Genomic DNA, 20,421 nt, shown 5'->3' with positions numbered 1-20,421 from the left:
CAAAAGGTATTTCTGTTGTCTATGTAATTCATTGTAATCTATCAATAAAAATCAGCAATTATCTGTTGATCTTAAAGTGTTAACAGAAAATACATTTGGAAAAAAAAATAAAAAACAGTGCATTACCTTTTATTTTAAATTGCAAATTTCTCACCCATCTCTGACCTTTATGTAGCCATACAACTGGGGGTACATGGGCATTTATGGCAGGGTCAAAGACAAGATAAGAGGGAAAATAGAAGGGAAATCTAATGAACATCTTAGATGACTGTATACTAATGGAAGAAGTATGGAGAATAAATGGGAAGAACTAGGGATTCTACTGAATAATCACAATTATGACACAGAATCTTAGAATCATAGAAGATTAGGGATGGAAGAGACTTTAGGAGATCATCTAGTCTAACGCTGTGATCAAAGCAGGACCAGCACCAACTAAACCATCCCAGCCAGGGCTTTGTCAAGCTGGGCCTTAAAAACCTCCAAGGATGGAGATTCCACCACCTCCCTAGGTAACCCATTCCAGTGCTTCAGCACCCTCCTAGTGAAATAGTTTTTCTTAATATCTAACCTAGATCTTCCCCACTGCAACTTGAGACCATTGCTCCTTGTTCTGTCATCTGCCACCCTGAGAACAGCCTAGCTCCATCCTCTTTAGAACTCACTTCAGGTAGTTGAAGGCTGCTATCAAATCCCCCTCACTCTTCTCTTCTGCAGATTAAACAAGCCTAGTTCCCTCAACCTCTCCACGTAAGTCATGTGCCCTAGCCCCCTAATCATTTTTGTTGCCCTCTGCTGTACTCTCTGCAGTTTGTCCACGTCTTTTCTGTAGTGGGGGTCCCAACCTGGATGCAATACTCCAGATGTGGACTCACCAGAGCCGAATAGATGGGAATAATCACTTCCCTCGATATGCTGGCAATGCTCCTACTAATGCAGCCCAATATGCCGTTAGCCTACTTGGCAACAAGGGCACACTGCTGACTCATTTCCAGCTTCTCATCCACTGTAAGCCCAGGGTCCTTTTCTGCAGAACTGCTGCTTAGCCAGTTGGTCCACATCCTGTAGTGGTACATGGGATTCTTCCATCCTAAGTGCAGGACTCTGTACCTGTCCTTTTTGAACATCATCAAATTTATTTTGGCCCAATCCACCAGTTTGTCTAGGTCACTCTGGATCCTATCCCTACCTCCAGCATATCATAACTGACATCAAAGATGACTTGGTGGGATAATGCATATAATTCACAAGAGAAGGTATAGAAGGGTACAGGTTGTTCAGGAAGAACAGGTAGGGAGAAAACGGAGGAGGTGTTGCCTTGTATATCAAAGATGCATATACTTGCACTGCTGCTGAGATAGAAGTGGGATAAGGATAAAATGGATAAAAAAGGGTGATGTCATGCTAGGTGTAGACACTAACCAGGAAGATAAGGCTTTTATTTTAAACAACTAAAAGAATCATGCAAAACACAGGATTTGGTGGTGATAGCGGACTTCATCTTCTCAGACATCTGTTGGGGAAATAATACAAAAGGACACAGATTATCCAACAAGTTATTGGAATGCAGTGGAGACAGGTTTTTTTTTATTATAGAAAATGGGGAAAGTGACTTGAAGAGAGGCTGTTCTAGATTTGATTCTGACAGCTAGGGAGGAACTGACTGAAAATTTAAAGGTGGAAGGCAGTTTGGGTGAAAGTGATTATAAAGTGATGAAGTTCATGTTCCTAAGAAATGGTAGGAGGGAAAAGAGTAGAATAAAAACGTGGTCTTCAAGAAGGCAGATTTCAGCAAGCTCAGAGAATTGGTAGGTAAGTTCCTATCGGAAACAAGTTTAAAAGGGAAAAAGAATTTAGAGAGTGGGCTTTTTTTAAAGAAACATTATTAAAAGTGTGATGTTGGATTGAATATGTGAGAAACATTATGAGATTAACAATACCAATATTATAAAATTGCAACAAATCTTACCAGATATGCCGTGTAAGGTATCAGAGGTGTTATGACTTGCCAAGTATGATAATCTTGTTTAGATGTTTATATCATCTTTGTATCATGAATTATAATTATGTGTGATATATCTGTATTTCAAACTTGTGCTGTATTTCTAGGTGAGACCCCCAGATAGACTGGCATCAACACTAAGCTTGCTTGATGGCTCATCAAGAACAATCAGCTATACCAGGGATTGGCAACCTTTGGCCCGTGGCCCGCCAGGATAAGTCCCCTGGCGGGCCGGGCCAATTTGTTTACCTGCCACGTCCGTGGGTTCGGCCGATCGCAACTCCCACTGGCTGCGGTTCAGCGTTCCAGGCCAATGGGGACTACAGGACGTGGCGGCCAGCACATCCCTTGGCCTGTGCTGCTTCCCACAGCCCCCATTGGCCTGGAGCGGCAAACCACGGCCAGTGAGAGCTGAAATCGGCCAAACCTGTGGATGTGGCAGGTAAACAAACCAGTCCAGCCCACCAGGGAGTTTATCCTGGTGGGCCACGGGCCAAAGGTTGATGATCCCTGAGCTATACAATGAACCCATTGAGAAAAAGCGGTGTTTAAACCTATGAGACAGTAGGACAGGGGTCGGCAACCTTCAACATGCAGCCCATCAGGGTAATCTGCTGGTGGGCCATGAGACATTTTGTTTACATTGACCGTCTCCTGGCACGGCCCCCTGCTGCTTCCAGTGGCCGCGGTTCACCATTCCTGGCCAATGGGAGTTTCAGGAAGCGGCGGGCCGCAGGGGTGTGCTGGCTGCCGCTTCCCACAGCTCCCATTGGCTAGGAACAGTGAACTGGTGCCACTGGGAGTGGCAAGGGGCCGTGCCCGCAGATGCTCAATGTGATCAAAATGTCTCAAAGCCTGCCAGCGGATTACCCTGATGGGCCGCGTGCCGAAGGTTGCCGACCTCTGCTGTAGAACATGTAGGGACATGTCTAATGCTTTTCCATACCATTTGTTGCAAGTCTGTGTTTGAGACAAAGGAAGTATAAGTCATATGACAAAGGATATAAAAAGGCAGCTGTATCTTCTCCACCTTGTATTCAATCCTGTTTTTTATCTCTGGAGTAGCTTCTCTACAAACTGAAGCACTGAACATAGGACTGAATGACCCATCCAAGTTTTGGATATATTCCAGAGGGACATGCAAGCCAGCAAACTCACCAATACTGCTAGGAAAGTGATATATGGACTCTGATGTCTTATGTATGTATCTGTGTGCTTTTACCACTTAACAACTCTCTTCTTGTTCTTTCTTTCTTTTATAATAAACCTTTCATTTTAGATACAAAAGGATTGGCTGGCAGCATGGTATTTTGGGTAAGATCCAAACCAATATTGACCTGGTAATGTGGTTGGCACTTTGGGTACCAGAAGAACATTTTGTACAGTGAGTACAGTTTTTAAATAACTTCTCACTTTACTGGACCTATATGCTGACTGAGAACCAGAGAACTGGAATGCAGTAAAGTGGACTGTGTGGTTTCTTTTTTCAGCTTCTTGATTACCAGTGCAAGGGGTCAGGAGGACATTTTGTGACTGGTTAGTGAAACTAACTTCACTTTTAATCTCCTGTTTTAGGAGAATCTGGTCTCCTTTTTGCAGCCTGCCCTGACCTTGGCATTTTCAGTGAGGGCTACCCTAGGCACCATGTGTCAAAAAGGGCACAAAAGCAAGCTTTCACAGTACATAGGAAAGATAGGAAGTATGATAAAAGACCACCCTGGCTTAACCAGATCTTCAATGTTCTTAAACAAACAAAAAATATCATACAAAAAGTGGAACCTAGGTCAAATGATGAAGAATGAATATACAAAAACAACCTAAGCAGGTCGGGAAAAAAAATAGAATGGCCAAGATAAAGCTAGTTAGGGACATAAAGGGTAATAAGAAAACATTTTACTTATACATTAGATGCAAGAGGAAGACCATAAATAGAGTAGACCCATGAATCAATGAGGAGGGAAAGACAATAACAGAAAACAGAGCAATGGTCAAAATGTTAAATGTCTTTTTTGTTCCATTTTTCATCAAAAAAGGTTAGCAGTCTAACATAATGAACATCACTGTAAATAGGGAATGATCTTTGACTAAAACAAGGAGAGAGCTAATTATATATTGCTTGGACAAGTTAGATGTCTTCAGATCACCATAAGTACCTGAAAGAGGAATTTGTTTCTCTCATCAGGAAAATATCGAAGGCAACAGTGTTTATAAAAAGTCTTATTTTCATACACCTTGTTTTTATCTTTGTTTAAGTATGCACTACACAAGTAAAGCCTAATATTTCTTACAGGTATTTCATTTATCTTTATGAATGAATTTGACAAATTCTAGTATAAGAACAGCAATTTAGAAAATATTCACTGATTCCCTCTTGGTGTCATTTATAAAGAATTTATAGCACTTTTTGATTGACTGATATTGTCTTTGTTCTCATCTGCAGTGGCACAGACATATTAACCTGAGAATATAATAGAGATAGTTGCTTTAAATAACAAACTCAAAGTTTGTTACATTCAAATATTTAGTATTACTGTGGAATTATATGCAGTTCCACACTGCTATGTCTCAGTTATGTTAAAGCATCATAGCTTGAGATGCTATATGTGCACAGGAGTCAGGACATTTTCTTATGACTCCCACAGCAACTATAATTCAGTAACATTCCAGATAGGTAATAATTTGCATGTCTACATTTGTTGTTAACTTTAGTGCTTTACCTTATAAATGCAATGGGGTAGATTTTACTCTTGGTCACACTAGTGTTTAATGTTTGTGGGCCAGAATACAGACTTTTCACTGTGGGCAGCTGAATAGTTAAGAAGGGAAAAGTGGCTTGAAGCCACTTTTCTGCTCCTCTGATCCTGGACCATCTGCGGCAAAACTACCCGAACAAATAAAATTCCAAATTGACTTCAATGGCAGTTGAGTTAGGCTGAGAATCTTTGAAAATGTTACCTATATCTTTCAGCACAAAATGTAAGGTGAAAGCATACCACACTGGCTGGATCCCCTTAGAAGATTTCTTAAGGTCAGGAGATGCAGAGATGGATTATCAAAGTGTAAGAAGCAAGCAGGTAGCCAAAGCTTGTCTGTGCTTTATTGAGGTATGTAGTTGCCTCAAAAATATATTTGACCCAGTGTGACTTGTTAATAGGTAAAGTGTTTTTTAATAACTATTATTCAAAGGTTTCATCAATGGGCATGGTCTTTGCTTATAACTGGCATGTAACAGGATGCATTTAGTTATGCAGGAGAACTAGATGGGAAATTGAAAATGAGAACAAGTATTGTTGTGTGAAGTTTCAATTGTCTTAACTAAAATTTGCTAAAGAAAAGACTTTTGGTTTGAATGGGAAAGTTGTGGTCATATAAATTCACAAAATCTGATGTTAGATGACAGAGAAGACAAGAGAAAAACTGCAGCACCTTTGTGATGTTGACAATAGAGCTTTTCCAAAAAAAAAGCTAATCTTCCAGTGATGTTAAACAAGCAGTAATTATATTTCTTACCACCTATGTATTCCAGAAATATAAACAATGTGGTCAACTTCTGCTCTTAGTTACACCCATTCAACTCCATTAATTTGAAAAAGATTGTACAAGAGTACCTGAGGGCAGGTTATGGTTGTATATCTTGTTTGTTTTTTTAAGCATTTCTCAAGCTATGAGTGTTCCAATGGCCTCTCTATTTCCCAGGCTTAATAGCAAACAAATTAATCCGTTGGAGTTCAATGTAATGGAAATTTCTCTTCTGACCGCTGAATGACACAATTATTAAAACCAACTGTTCATATTAACCAATATCAGAAGGGTCCCCTGGAATCAATTTTGTCAAACTAATGCATATCTCTTCACATTTCATTACAACATGAACTTTCATTCCATAATTAATTACCTGAGCTGCATGAGTAGGCACTGGATAGTAAAAGATAAGGATCTGGTTTTCAGGCACAGAGGTACGTGTCTGACTGTAGAAAGCCAAAGCAATAGTTTGGATCCAAATCCAGAAATAATTTTTGGTATTTAGACCTGAAATGTTGATTCAGGTTTTGAGTGTCAGTTTAAAAATGTCAATTTAAAAATCTATCTATTTTAGACAAAAATGGGATTCTATTCAAGGTTGTGCTAAAGTTCTGTTCTATTCTATATGGATTCTTATATAGTCCTCATCATCATAATATCTGTACAGTATCTTTACCAGAGATGTTATGAGGCTTTTTAAATTAACATTTTTAAAGTGGTTTGAGATCCTTAGATTAAAGGTGTTATATAATTGCAAAGAATTTCCAAAGCTAAACGGTACAGGCAATGTAACATTTGCCTTCCGATAAAGTGAATAGCACATCAATTTTTATGGCTGTCAGCAGAGATCTCAATATGTTGCTATGCTACAGTGTTTTATCATTTTATGCTATGGGATATGAGGGAAGGTCCTCTCATGGATCAGGAACTGGTTAAAAGAGAAGAAACAAAAGATAGGAATAAATGGTCAGTTTTCAAAATGGAGAAAAGTAAAAAGGGGTTCCCCCAAGGATCTGTACTTGGACCTGTGCTGTTCAACATATTCATAAATGACCTGGGAAAGGAGGTGAACAGTAAGGTGGCAAAATTTGCATACAATTCAAAATTACTCAAGATAGTTAGGTCGAAAGCTGACTGAAAAGAGTTATAAAAGAATCTTACTAACCTGGGTGAGTGGACAACAAAATGGCAGATGAGATTCATTGTTGATAAGTGCCAAGCAATACACATGAAGAAACATAATCTCTACTGTACAAACAGAATGATGGGGTCTAAATTAACTGTTACTACTAAAGAAAGAGAACTTAGAGTCACTGTGGATAGTTCTCTGAAAACATCTGCTCAATGTGCAGCAGCAGGCAAAAAAGCTAACAAAATGTTGGAACCATTAGCAAAGGGATAGATAATGAGTAATAAGTGGCATCTCATATAGCCACTATATAGATCCATGGTATGCCCACACCTTGAAAATTGTGTACAGTTCTGGTTGTTTCATCTCAAAAAAAGATACATTAGAATTAGAAAAAGTACAGAGAAAGGAAAGAAAAGTTATTAGGCTTATGGAAAAGCTTCCATATGAGGAGAGAGAAAAAAGATGGGGACTTAGAAAACAAATAACTATGGGGGGATATGATAACGGTCTATAAAATCATGAGTGGTATACAGAAAGTTAATAGGGAAGCATTATTTACCCCTTCACATAACACACAAACAAGATGTCACCCAATGAAATTAATTGGCAGCATGTTTAAAACAAATCAAAGGAAATACTTTGTCATACAATGCACAGTCAGCCTGTGGAACTCATTGCCATGGGATGTTGAGAAGGCCAAAAGTATAACAGCTAAAAAGATAATTAGATAAGTTCATGAAGAATAGATTCATCATAGCCAACCTCGTCAGAAATGCACTCCCAAGTTCCAGGTATCCCTAAATCTCCAATTGCCAGAAGCTGGGACTGGATGACAGTGGATGGATCCTTCAAAATTGCCATGTTTCGTTCATTCTTTCTGAATCATCAACCACTGTCCACTGTTAGAAGACAGGATACTGAGCTAGATAGTCCATTGGTCTGACTCAGTATGTCCATTCTTATGTTCTTACGATAGGATGCAGCAAGAGAAGAGAATCGGGAGAAAAGAGGAAGTAGATCCATACCATGACTGTACCCTGATAAACAAAAGTAGGTGTGTGTGCAGTCTGTGTGTGTTGAGGGGAATTGTGTGTGGCATAACCCTGATTCTCCTTTCCAGGACTATTTCTATAAATTTTATCACTTACCTTTGACTAGGATGGAGAATATGGATTGATGTGAAAACAGATAAAAGCATGATGTTTCTTTCTCAGAAAATGTTAAAATACCAGATGTAATTTCCTGTATTTTGGGAGATAAATTTCATATAAAAGCCACATATTCTTTATCTGTCCCCCATTCCCCCACACAACAGGCAAGAGGGAGCTGTTAGTGGTGGGGTAGAAAATGTGTCTCCTTCTCTATCCCTCACCATTTGAGTCCCCCTCCCCCATCAACAGTATGATCCCCTGCAGCACACTAGTAGCTCTTTTGCTTATAACTGATTTCATAGAAATATAGATGTGTGTGACCTCTGAGAAATAAATACACATTTCCTACATGGGTGTTTTGTTTTGTTTTCATTTTTTTCTTTAATGGGTTAAAGTATAGTTAACTTCTGAATTAAAATGAAACATATATCTGTAACTATGCTATTTTATGGGAGTATGTTGAAGTTAAAAATGTCTTTGTAAATGTGATCTATGTCTTTGGTGTCAGGTTGTGCTACTGCAGTTTGCAATACCTGGGGTTTAGCAAAAAGCCCACAACCAATAATAAAAATATTTGGGTGATATAGCACTTTTTATCTGTAGATCTCAAAGTACTTTAAAAATGAAGTAAAAACACATTATTCCTATTTTACTGGTGGGAAATATGTGTCATAGAGAGGTGAAGTGACTTGCCCAGCTTCACACAGCTGGTTGGAGATGGAATAATGATAATAGCCTGCTCTTACATAGCATTTTTCATCAGAGATCACAAAGTGCTTCACAATCTTCAGTGTATTTATCCAATGTATTTGGCAGGATGTGGGAGCATTCTTCCTGGGTGTGAGGCTGGTGAGAACATGTAATAGACTCTTAGAAATGTAATGCAAGAATTCCAGTCCCCCATTCTGAGGAAAGACCAAGTAAACCTAGATCATCCCTGACAGAAATATACCTAACCTTCTCCTTAAAATCCTCCAGTGAGAGGGATTCCATAACTTCTCTAGATAATGTGATCCAGTACTTAGCTATCCTTACAGTTAGAAAGATTTTCCTAATATCTAACCCTAAATATCCCTTGCTGAAAACTAACCCAATACTTTTTGTCATGGAGAACAATTGATCACTGTCCTATTTATGACAACCTTTAGCATATTGAAAACTGTTATGTGCCCCCTACTTCTCAACCTTTTCTTTGCTAGAGTAAATGTGCCACATTCTTTTAAACTTTCTTTATAAGTTATGTTTTCTAAACATGCTATCAGTTTTTGTTGCTCTCCTCTGGACTCTCCTCTATTTGATCATATCTTTCTTAAAGTGTGGTGCCCCAAACTGGACACAATTCACCACCTGAGACCTCACCAGTGCTCAGTAACAGAACCTCATGCACTCCATTCATTTCTGGGTCCAGTTCAAGGTCCTGGTGTTCGGCAGACAGTCTTGGAAACTGTCTCCACATCTTTGTCCCACTGACAGAGTTATGACAAGGGCACTCTTTGCTTCAAAGCAATGTTCCATTCTTTGTAATACTATTTTTTAAATGAGGCAAACACTATAACTCTTATTTTTGTATGCATGTCCTGGGGTACATTGTGGCACATTGTCAACCGATACAGGCAAAATCGTGCCCATTAGCGGCTGACTACCCAGAGTAGGTGGCAGTATAAAGGTGCACCACCCCAGTGCCTCCCGACACAGAATGCCTTCTCCCAATCTCTCTTGTATTAAGTATTGTGCACCTGTATGAGCTCTCTGGCTTGGTATTGTACATATTAATAGGGTGCAGGCAGTTCCTGCCTCCTGTCCCCATGCACCAGTCCTACTTGGGCCTGGTCATGGCCACATCTCCTGTTCATCCTGTCAGACATCATGGTATAGGAGGAGAGCATTGGACTGCTGTTCTAACTATATGTTCATTGTGAACATAAAAAAGTAATTTCCTTCCAACAACTCTTTCTTTTGCAGGTACTTTTCCACGTGTTCTGTGCAATAATAAAAATTTAGTGAAAATATATTTATGAAGAGTTGTTAATTAATTACTAACATGAACACAATCTACAAATTAAACAGTCTGAAGATTTATATAATGTGGCTATTTGTTCTGATAAGTACCAGCTGAAAATATTCTCTGACTAGTTTAAGGTGTAAGGTGTCAGGTGTGTAATTTGTCCTTAAACTATGCTTATAGCTTGATTACAGATAAACCCCCTTTGCCTTTTTTTCTGGTAAATGAAATGCTATTATTAAAAATGTATATTGTAGTATATTATATTGTGATGCGTATAACATACAGGAATTTCTTTCACTCATTCCCCAAATTGATCACATTGCAGCAGTTACATTGTTGCTATCTGTCACAAGACCTCATACTGTCCAATAGAATAGCACAGTCGTGGGCAACCTGCAGCCCGCAGGCTGCACACAGCCCATCAGAGTAATCTGTTTTCAGGCTGCCAGAGAGTTTATTTACATTTGCACAGCCGCCCGCAGCTCCTCGTGGCTGCGGTTCACTGTTCCAGGCCAATGGGAGTTGTGGGAAGTGGCGCGGGCCACAGGGCCATGCTGGACGCCAGTTCCCGCAACTCCCATTGGCTGGGAACAGTGAACCACGACCACTGGGAGCTGCAGGTGGCCATGCAAATGTAAACAAACTGTTGTGCGGCCTGCCAGTGGATTACCCTCACAGATCGCAGGTTGCCTACCACTGGTATAGCTGTATTACATAAAGTGCAGAAGTAAACATTGGCCAGATACTGTGAATTGCTGAGTTCCTTCCTGAGCAAGGTGGGCAAAAAATACCACAGGCATCTGAGGTTCCCTGGTGGTTGTCCCTTGGGACTATTGGTCCAAGACCAGGGTCTGGAGTTAATCATCCTCATGGACTGTGTTTTGATCCCAGGAGGTTTAAATATCATGCTCGGGATATAATCTGATCACCATAGAGGTCAGGATTTATTTTATGTACAGAATAAACACAACCTGCAGAATGCATTGCAGATTTTTGGCCTTTCTCTGATGCCTCATTTATTGGTCACTACCACAAGTCCCAGATTTGATGGATAAGTCATCTACGCTTATGCCTGGGAGGAAAAAATATGAAAAAGAAAAGATTTTTGCCCAACTGCCTACATTTCTGTCCACGTCCCTATAACTTACACCTTTGATTTCAATATGTTGCATCTGACACTTAGCGTGATTGCCAGCCCAGATCCACTGTCTTTACTCTCACATACTAGATTTAAATGCCATAGAGCAGTGGTTCTCAAACTAGGGCTGCCGCTTGTTCAGAGAAAGGCCCTGGAGGGCTGGGCTTGACCCACGCCGCTTCCCGCAGCCCCCCATTGGCCTGGAGCGGCAAACCGCGGCGAGTGGGAGCCGCGATCGGCCGAACCTGCAGACACAGCAGGTAAACAAACTGGCCCAGCCTGCCAGGGGCGTTCCATGAACAAGCGTCTGCCCTAGTTTGAGAACCACTGCCATAGAGAAGTGTGCATAGTCTGTTTTCTCTGATGTTGCTTTTTTATATATGCCTGGGAGTGTACATACATAATAGACTTTAGTGCTTTAGGCCATGGCCAGATCCTAACTCCTTTACCTTGAGAGGTAGGGGCCAGAGCATTGGGATACAAAGTTGTTTCCCCACCTATCTTCCTGTTGAATTTAAGATCTCACAAAATAATCTCATTCTATATCTGAATTTTTCTTAAGTTTCTTCTGGCATGGCTTCAAATTCCTTGGAGCCATAATTATTCTCAGTTTGTTTGCTCAAGTGAAGATAGATCAATGTCCATAACTTTCAAAGGGTTTTTCTTTATTTTTTATTCAGAATACTGTTTGTTTCACTTTTTTTCGCCCTTTTCACCATGAAATACCTGTGGCTTTCCCTATATAATAAATTGCAGGGACAAAATAATAGCCCAGCACATGACAAAAATCTAATATGATTGGTCAATAGGATTAGTACAATATTATAACACATTCTGTGTTTGATGTAGCTCTATTCTAAACTGTTTAGAAATAGAGTGTAATAGTATTTCTGACATAGAATTTTTCAAAGGGTGGAGGCTACAGGCTAAAATAAGAGATTGTTTTTAAAAGTTTCAAATGCCTTGTGTACATAGTAGACATATCCATAAATTGGAATATTGACCATTTCAGTGTTCCACAACCTGTTGGGCAATGTTGGGCAACCTGAGTAGCGTGAATCGCAGTACCGGTGCTGACCCATGTACATCACATTAAATTAATAAGGTTCAAAAATGGCTCTCTGATGCATCTCAGAACATAGGCTGCTGTTGAGCAAAGCAGCAAAGAGTTTATAGCTGTTGAAGGTTTGGCAGCCCTGGAAAAAACAACTGAGGAGTTTTGTTTGGAAGACGGCTCTACCAGAGTGGTATTCAGCAATTAATACTTCCACAGCTCCCAAAGCTACTTCCAAGAAGAATCTTCCCATGTGGTTGAATCTGTATAGATGGGCAGATCCTCAGCTGATGTAAAATGTCATATCTCCATTGACATCAATAGAGAGATGACAATTTTTACAACTTGAGGATTTTATCCGGTTGTATAGAGGAACAGGGTCATATTCCTTTAAATAATTTGCATGCCCTCTCGTGGCACTCACTGTGTTCTATGTTTAAAAGGTTCCAGTAACCAGAGAGAACATAAGTAATCATATAGCTACAACTGGCATATTGGTGTACATTCAATAAATATGGTTATTTTCAACCCAGCATGGATTCCTTATGATGATGTGTAAAGAGTAAAAGACACAACAGGCCCTGAGGATCGTTCAACTAGAAATGAGCCTGAACTAAAGTGTGTAAACTTTTCAAGGCATGTAAGCATTGGATCTTTGTTCCTTGAGTCCATCTTTAAATTTTATGTGGCTACCCAATGTTGCACTTTCCTTGAGATGAAGTCAGTGATACTGCCCTCCCAGAGTATATGCCAGTTTGGACATAAGTAATATCACTAAAGGCCACAGAGTTCATGGTTCAGGTGGCAGAATGGGTTAGGATTTACTATCTGCCAGGAGTAGCAGAGTGAATGGAAGAAGAGGTCATTTACAGAACTCTTTCCTCCTGAAAATCTGTGTACCTCAGACCATGGTTTTTGTGGTGTTCCTTCCCATACATCCAGCAGTCTGACCAGCCTAAATGCTCCATGCACATGCAAAGGGTTCTTTTATGAGGGTTTAGCAGCTCTCCCATTTCCAGACTCTACTTGGGTATGATCACAGACTTCCCCTGTGCAGATTGTTCAGTATAGAATTCCTGCTCAGACTTTCAATTCACTACTGAAATGAGCATGGAACCAGTAAAGTTCATAAAGCACCAATGTCATATGTTTTTGTGTTATGTTTCATAGAATTGTAGAATCATAGAATTGTAGAATCACAGAATCATAGAACTGGAAGGGACCTTGAGAGGTCATCTAGTCCAGTGACAGTCCCCTGCACTCATGGTAGGACTAAGTATTATCTAGACCATTCCTGACAGGTGTTTGTTTAATCTGCCCTTAAAAACCTCCACTGATGGAGATTTCACAACCTCCCTAGGAATTTATTCAAGTGCTTAATCACCCTGACAGTTAGGTTTTTCCTAATGTCCAACTTAAACCTCTATTGCTTCTTGTTCTATCCTCAGAGGTTAAGGAAAACAACTTTTCTCCCTCCTCCTAGTAACAACCTTTTATGTACTTGAAAATGTAATCATGCCCCCTCTCTGTCTTCTCATTTCCAGACTAAACAAACCCAATTTTTTCAATTTTCCCTCATAGGTCATATTTTCTATACCTTTAATCATTTTTGTTGCTTTTCGCTGGATTCTCTCTAATTTGTCCACATCTTTCCTAAAATATGGCACCCAGAACTGGACACAATGCTCCAGTTGAGGCCTAATCAGTGCGGAGTAGAGCAGAAGTATTACTTCTCGTGTCTTGCTTACCACTCTCCTGCTAATACATCCCAGAATGATGTTTGCTTTTTTTTCAACAGCATTACACTGTTGATTCATAATTAGTTTTTGGTCCACTATGACCCCCAGATCTCTTTCCATACTACTCCTTCCTAGGCAGTCATCTCCCAATTTGTTTGTGTGCAATTGATTGTTCCTTCCTAAATGGAGTACTTTGCATTTGTCCTGATTGAATTTCATCCTATTTGCTTCAGACCATTTCTCCAGTTTGTCCAGATAATTGTAATCCTATCCTCCAGAGCACTTGCAACCCTCCCAGATTGGTATAATCTGCAAACTTTGTAAGTGTACGCTCTATGCCATTATCTAAATCATTGATGAAGACATTGAACAGAACCAGACCCAGAACTGATCCTGGCAGAACCTCACTCGTTATGTCCTTCCAGCATGACTGTGAACCACTAACTTCTCTCTGGGAATGGTTTTCCACCCACATTATAGTAGCTCCATCTAGGTTGCATTTCCCAAGTTTGTTTATGAGAAGGTCATGCGAGACAGTATCAAAAGCTTTACTAAAGTCAAGATATACCTCATCTACCATTTCCCCCCTATTGTTACCCCGTCAAAGATGGCTATCAGGTAGGTCTGACATGATTGGTTCTTGAAAAATCCATGCTGACTGTTACTTATCACCTTATTATCTTCTAGATGTTTGCAAATTGATTAATTATTTGCTCCATTATCTTTCTGGGTACAGAAGTTAAACTGACTAGTCTATAATTCCCTAGGTTTACCTTATTTCTGTTTTTATAGATTAGCACTATATTTGCCCTTTTCCAGTCATCTGGAATCTCTCCCGTCTTCCATGACTTTTCAAAAATAATTCCTAATGGCTCAGATATCCCTTCAGTCAGCTCCTTGAATATTCTAGGATGCAGTTCATCAGGCCCTGGTGACTTGAAGACATCTAATTTGTCTAAATAATTTTTAACTTGTTCTTTACCTATTTTAGCCTCTTCTGATCCTACCTCATTTTCACTGGCATCCGCTATGTTAGACGTCCAATCACCGTCAACCTTCTTGGTGAAAACTGAAACAATTAAGTCATTAAGAAACAATGAAGTCACTCTGCCATTTCCACATTTTCTATCATTGTTTTTCCTCCTTTATTGAGTAATGGTCCTACCCTGACCTTGGTCTTCCTCTTGCTTCTAATGTATTTGTAGAATGTTTTCTTGTTACCCTTTATGTCTCTAGCTAGTTTGATCTTGTTTTGTGCCTTGGCCTTTCTAATTTTATTCCTATATACTTGTGTTATTTATTTATAGTCATCCTTTGTAATTTAACCTAATTTCCACTTTTTGTAGGACTCTTTTTTGATTTTTAGATCATAGAAGATCTCCTGGTTAAGCCAGGGTGTCTTGCCATACTTCTATCTTTTCTACACAATGGGATAGTTTGCTCTTGTGCCCTTAATAATGTCCCTTTGAAAACTGCCAACTGTCTTCAATTGATTTGTGCCATTAGACTTGTTCCCCATGCGATCTTACCTAACAACTCCCTGAGTTTGTTAAAGTCTATCTTCTTGAAATCTATTGCCTTTATTTTGCTGTTCTCCCTCCTACCAGTCCTTAGAATCATGAACTCCACCATTTCATGATTACTGTCACCCACGCTGCCTTTCACTTTCAAGTTCTCAACCAGTTCTTCCCTATTTGTCAAAATCAACTCTAGAACAGCCTCTCCCCTAGTAGCTTTCTCCACCTTCTGAAATAAAAAATGTCTCCAATACATTCCAAGAACTCGCTGGATAATCTGTGCCCTGCTGTTTTGTTTTCCCAACAGATGTCTGAGTAGTTGAAGTCCCCCATCACCACCCAGTCCTGTGCTTTGGATGATTTTATTAGTTGTTTAAAAAAAGCCTCATCTACCTCTTCTTCCTGGTTAGGTGGTCTGTAGTAGACCCCTACCATGACATCACCCTTTTTTTTTACCCCTTTTGTCCTTACCCAGAGACTTTCAACCAGTCTGTCTCCTATTTCCATCTCAACCTCAGTCCAAGTATATACATTTTAATATATAAGGCAATACTTCCTCCCTTTTTTCCACCTGCCTGTCCTTCCTGAGCAAGCTGTACCCTTTTGTACCAATATTCCAGGTCTCTCTGATGCCAACTGTGTCATTTATTTACTTGTATTTCGAGTTCTTCCTGCTTATTCCCCATATTTCTCGCATTAGTGTACAGACATCTAAGATACTGGTTTGATTTCCCTCCCTGCAGTTCTGACTTGTTTCTCCTTTATCCCTTCTATAACAGCCCATGCTCTCCTCAAATTTCAAACCTTCTTGCAGGTCTCCATGTTCTTTATTTACCTGTGGACTTTGGTCACCTGCCCCCTTCAAACCTAGTTTAAAGCCCTTCTCACCAGGTTAGCCAGTTTGTATTCAAATATGCTCTTCCCCTTCCTCAATAGGTGAACCCCATCTCTGCTTAGCACTCCTTCTTCCTGGAACAGCATCCTGTGGTCAAGGAAGCTGAAGCCCTCCTACTGACACCATCTTTGCAGCCAGGCATTCACTTCCAGGATCTGTCTGTCTCTGCCTGGGCCCATACCCTTGAGCAGAAGGATTGAAGAGAACACCACCTGAACTCCCAACTCCTTCACCCTTACTCCCAGAGCCCTTTAGTCACTTCTGATCTGCTGAGGGTCATACCTCGCAGTATCATTAGTGCCCACATGGATGAGTAGCATGGGGTAGTAATCAGAGGGCTGGATGATCCTTGACAATCCCTCTGCAATGTCTTGGATATGGGCCCCTGGCAGGCAACATACCTCCCAGGATGCCATGTCAGGGTGACAGATGGGTGCCTCCATCCCCCTCACAAGAGAATCACCAACCACCACTAACCCACATTTCCTCCTGGGAGTGGTGGATGCGATCTTCCCAGCCTTGGTGGCACATGGCTTCTCCTCATCCACCTTTGGGGGTGATTCCTCATTTGTCTTTGCCAGGGAGCATATCAGTTTTCCATCACCACGGTGGGTGGGTTGGGAGTAGATGTGGAGCACTGCCTGCTGCAAGAAATAACCAGCTGCCAGTATCCTCCCTGTGACAGAGCCATATCCTCCTCCCCCGGTGGTGTGACAGCAATCCTCTGTAGCTGGATAGCTTCCTCAGCCTTTGATGTCTCCATATGAATACTCTCGAGGAATTCCTCATGGGCACAGATGCTGCTCAGCCTAGCCACCTCCTCCTGTATCTCTCCCACCTGCTTCCTGAGAGATTCCACGATAATAACATATGGATTATCATACTAGATCAAACCTGTGATCTGTCAAGTCCACTATCTTTGTTCAGAAATAGAACAAAATGCAAAATTAAATTTAAATTTTTCTGTAAAATGAGAATTCCAAATTTTGTTTGGAAAAAGTTGAAATGACACTTCATTTTGAAGTGTCAAATATTCCAAGGTGCTTTCCAAGTGCCCACTAGGTGGAAAGGCAGACAGTTCAGGGGAACTTTTCATCTTTTAATTTAATTGAATGTTCTCTTATTGTATTATGAGCCAGAGACAAAAGAAGCTGCTGGTCTACCTTTGTTACTTATAAGGTACTTATCTTAGTGCAGTATCTGTTGTAGTGTTTATGTGGCATTTACCTTGAAACCCAGGTGGAGAGAGATGCACTAGTCTTACCTGGAGTTGATGAAAGAATGGACCCCAATCACTAGGTCTTCATCTAACAGTATCAGACACAATTTTATAGCTTCCTGAAGATGCAAGAAAGCAATAACTATACTCAAGAAGATGATCTCTTCAGAATTATTTACTTTAATAGTACTTAAAAGTGTGCAAGGTGATGCTTTAATTACCCTTCTGATGTGTGGTATATTGCCCTTTATCAAAGTTAAGTTTGCATAATTAAATGAAACCTTTTTTGATCAGCATCACTTTTTTTTTCTGGGATGAAGAGCAGTTGGCTCAAATAACCCTTTTGCACATCTCTTCTAGGCATTAGGAAATCTTTATGAAGGCATAGTCTGCCTGATGAGAAGTTGAGCATTCGCTGTATGTTGATGATAATGGAGGTGTGGCATCTCATGATTTCCTCAAGCAGACTTAGTTAGATGTTAAAAAGGAGAAAAGAGAGAATTATATTTTGTAGGACCCACATGGTAAATGACTAGGTTCTTTTAGTCACAATGAGTGAAGCAGAAAGCAGGTTAAGTTGAACAGATGGAACTTTATTAAACCCTGGGCACTGCTATGTCCCTGTGACTGAGTTGCTTCCAGCCTAACTAATAATATTCCCTGTTCCACTTGTGTCCTGTCAATAACAGCCCACACCTCCCTGCCTGGGAACATTGACCCTCAGACTCCAGTTCCATTGATCATAGGATTAATCTATTCTCTCTCTCTCTCTCTCTCTCTCTCTCTCTCTGGGGAGTCTCCTCCCTCCCTGTGGGACTGGTCTCTAGAAAGGTTCTCTGTCTTTTTGGTCTGTCTGGGTGTTGTGTCTCCTGTTCCTTTGGATCACTTTTCCCTTTTGTGTGGTCACCTCATATGACTTGGGGGCCATTTCATCCCTCATAACTCCTTTAGTCCACTTCTTCTGATGTCTGTCCAATGGCTGGATCCTCAGAGAAATCCCTGTCTCCAGAGCCAGTAGGTCCTTGTCTAATTGATTGTATTCCAGTGCCTGAATTCTCTGATTGCTGGCCATCTGCTCTTGGTAGTATCTCCATCTTTCTCGTCACAATAGGTCTCCCATAACAGGGTTATGCCCTTCATCCCATCAGGTCCTGTCCTGGACAGTTTTGGTGTCCACATGACTCTCTCTAGATATTTGCGGTGTGATTGGACTATTACTGGGTGGGCCATAGGTGTCCTGATGGAATCGTTCCACTCTGAATAACAAAGCCACAAGCCCCTTTTCTGTTTAGGCATACCCCTCTTCAGTCTCGGACAGGGATCTGCTGGCACAAGTGACCAGCTGTTCCTGCAAAAGAGCTACACCCAATCCTTTCTCTAATGAGAACTACTTCAAGACATGGGAATCCATTATCATTTGTTTCAGCCTGACGAATTCTTACTGTTGAGGACTTGCCCAGGCCCACTCTACATCCTGCCTTGTGAGCTGACATGGGTCCTGTACTGCACCCCTGTGTGGACAGAATTTGGACAGAAAATTTATCATTCCTATGAAGCACTTTTTCATCCACTGGAGCTAGCATGCCTCTGGTAGCCTTGGTCTTATTAGAATACTTTCAGTCCTGCTCTGCTGTGAGCATACATCTAATGTATGTACCTAATGCTGTTTGAGTCAAATTTTTCAGGGTTCAGTATTATGTTCTTGCCCCTGCAACACTGTAGAAAAGCTTGTAGTTTTGTGTCAGGGTGTCATTCAGCTTCTGTATCTTTACTCCCTTTACCTACAACATCTGCAATTATTTTCTCCCCAGGCAGTCCTCCCAGCATTGTGTGAGTCTTCTCTGGAAAATTTCTGGTGTTGAGCTTATGCCCATCAGCACACAAAGTCATCTGTAGTGACCAAAGTTTGTCAGTGTTCTGGATTCCTTATCCAGGCTTATGTGTCAAAGTCCATTCTTCACATTACAGACGGTAAACGTTCTGTCTTTGGAAAGTTTTGGCAAGGTGTCAATAATTGTGAGCAGTTGATAGTGGTATATTTTGAACGCCCAGTTTAGTAGCTTTGAGTCTACACAAATGCATAATTTGCCTAATGGTTTCTTGCTACCACCAGGCTGCTTACCCAGGCCGTACTGACCTCTACAGGCTTTCAAGAGCTTTGTGTACTGGATTACATATAGTCACTGGAATTTTCCTTCATAATAATTGCCACCCTGTACTTAAGCAGGGAGGAGTTTGGCTGGCTGGCCAGGAGAAGAGGGCAATGCTTTCTGGCTTGCAGGAGGAGGGAAGATATAAAGCTGCTGGAAAGAGCAGTCAGCATGCTGGATGACTCACCACCTAGGAATGAAGGTGTCAAGGTTCCTCCCCCACTCTGAACTCTAGGGTACAGATGTGGGGACCTGCATGAAAAACCTCCTAAGCTTATCTTTACCAGCTTAGGTCAAAACTTCCCCAAGGTACAAAATATTACCCCCGTTATCCTTGGACTGGCCGCTACCACCACCAAACTAATACTGGTTACTGGGGAAGAGCTGTTTGGACACGTCCTTCCCCCCAAAATACTTCCCAAAACCTTGCACCCCACTTCCTGGACAAGGTTTGGTAAAAAGCCTCACCAATTTGCCCAGGTGACTACAGACCCAGACCCTTGGATCTTAAGAACAATGAACAATCCTCCCAACACTTGCACCCCCCCTTTCCTGGGAAATGTTGGATAAAAAGCCTCCCCAATTTGCATAGGTGACCACAGACCCAAACCCTTGGATCTGAGAACAATGAAAAAGCATTCAGTGTTTTACAAGAAGACTTTTAATAAAAAATAGAAGTAAATAGAAATAAAGGAATCCCCCCTGTAAAATCAGGATGGTAGATATCTTACAGGGTAATTAGATTCAAAAACATAGAGAACCCCTCTAGGCAAAACCTTAAGTTACAAAAAAGATACACAGACAGAAATAGTTATTCTATTCAGCACAATTCTTTTCTCAGCCATTTAAAGAAATCATAATCTAACACATACCTAGCTAGATTACTTACTAAAAGTT

This window comes from Lepidochelys kempii, chromosome 1 (assembly GCF_965140265.1).
Source record: "Lepidochelys kempii isolate rLepKem1 chromosome 1, rLepKem1.hap2, whole genome shotgun sequence".
In the NCBI taxonomy this organism is placed as follows: Eukaryota; Metazoa; Chordata; order Testudines; family Cheloniidae; genus Lepidochelys; species Lepidochelys kempii.
This window is presented reverse-complemented; position numbering follows the sequence as displayed.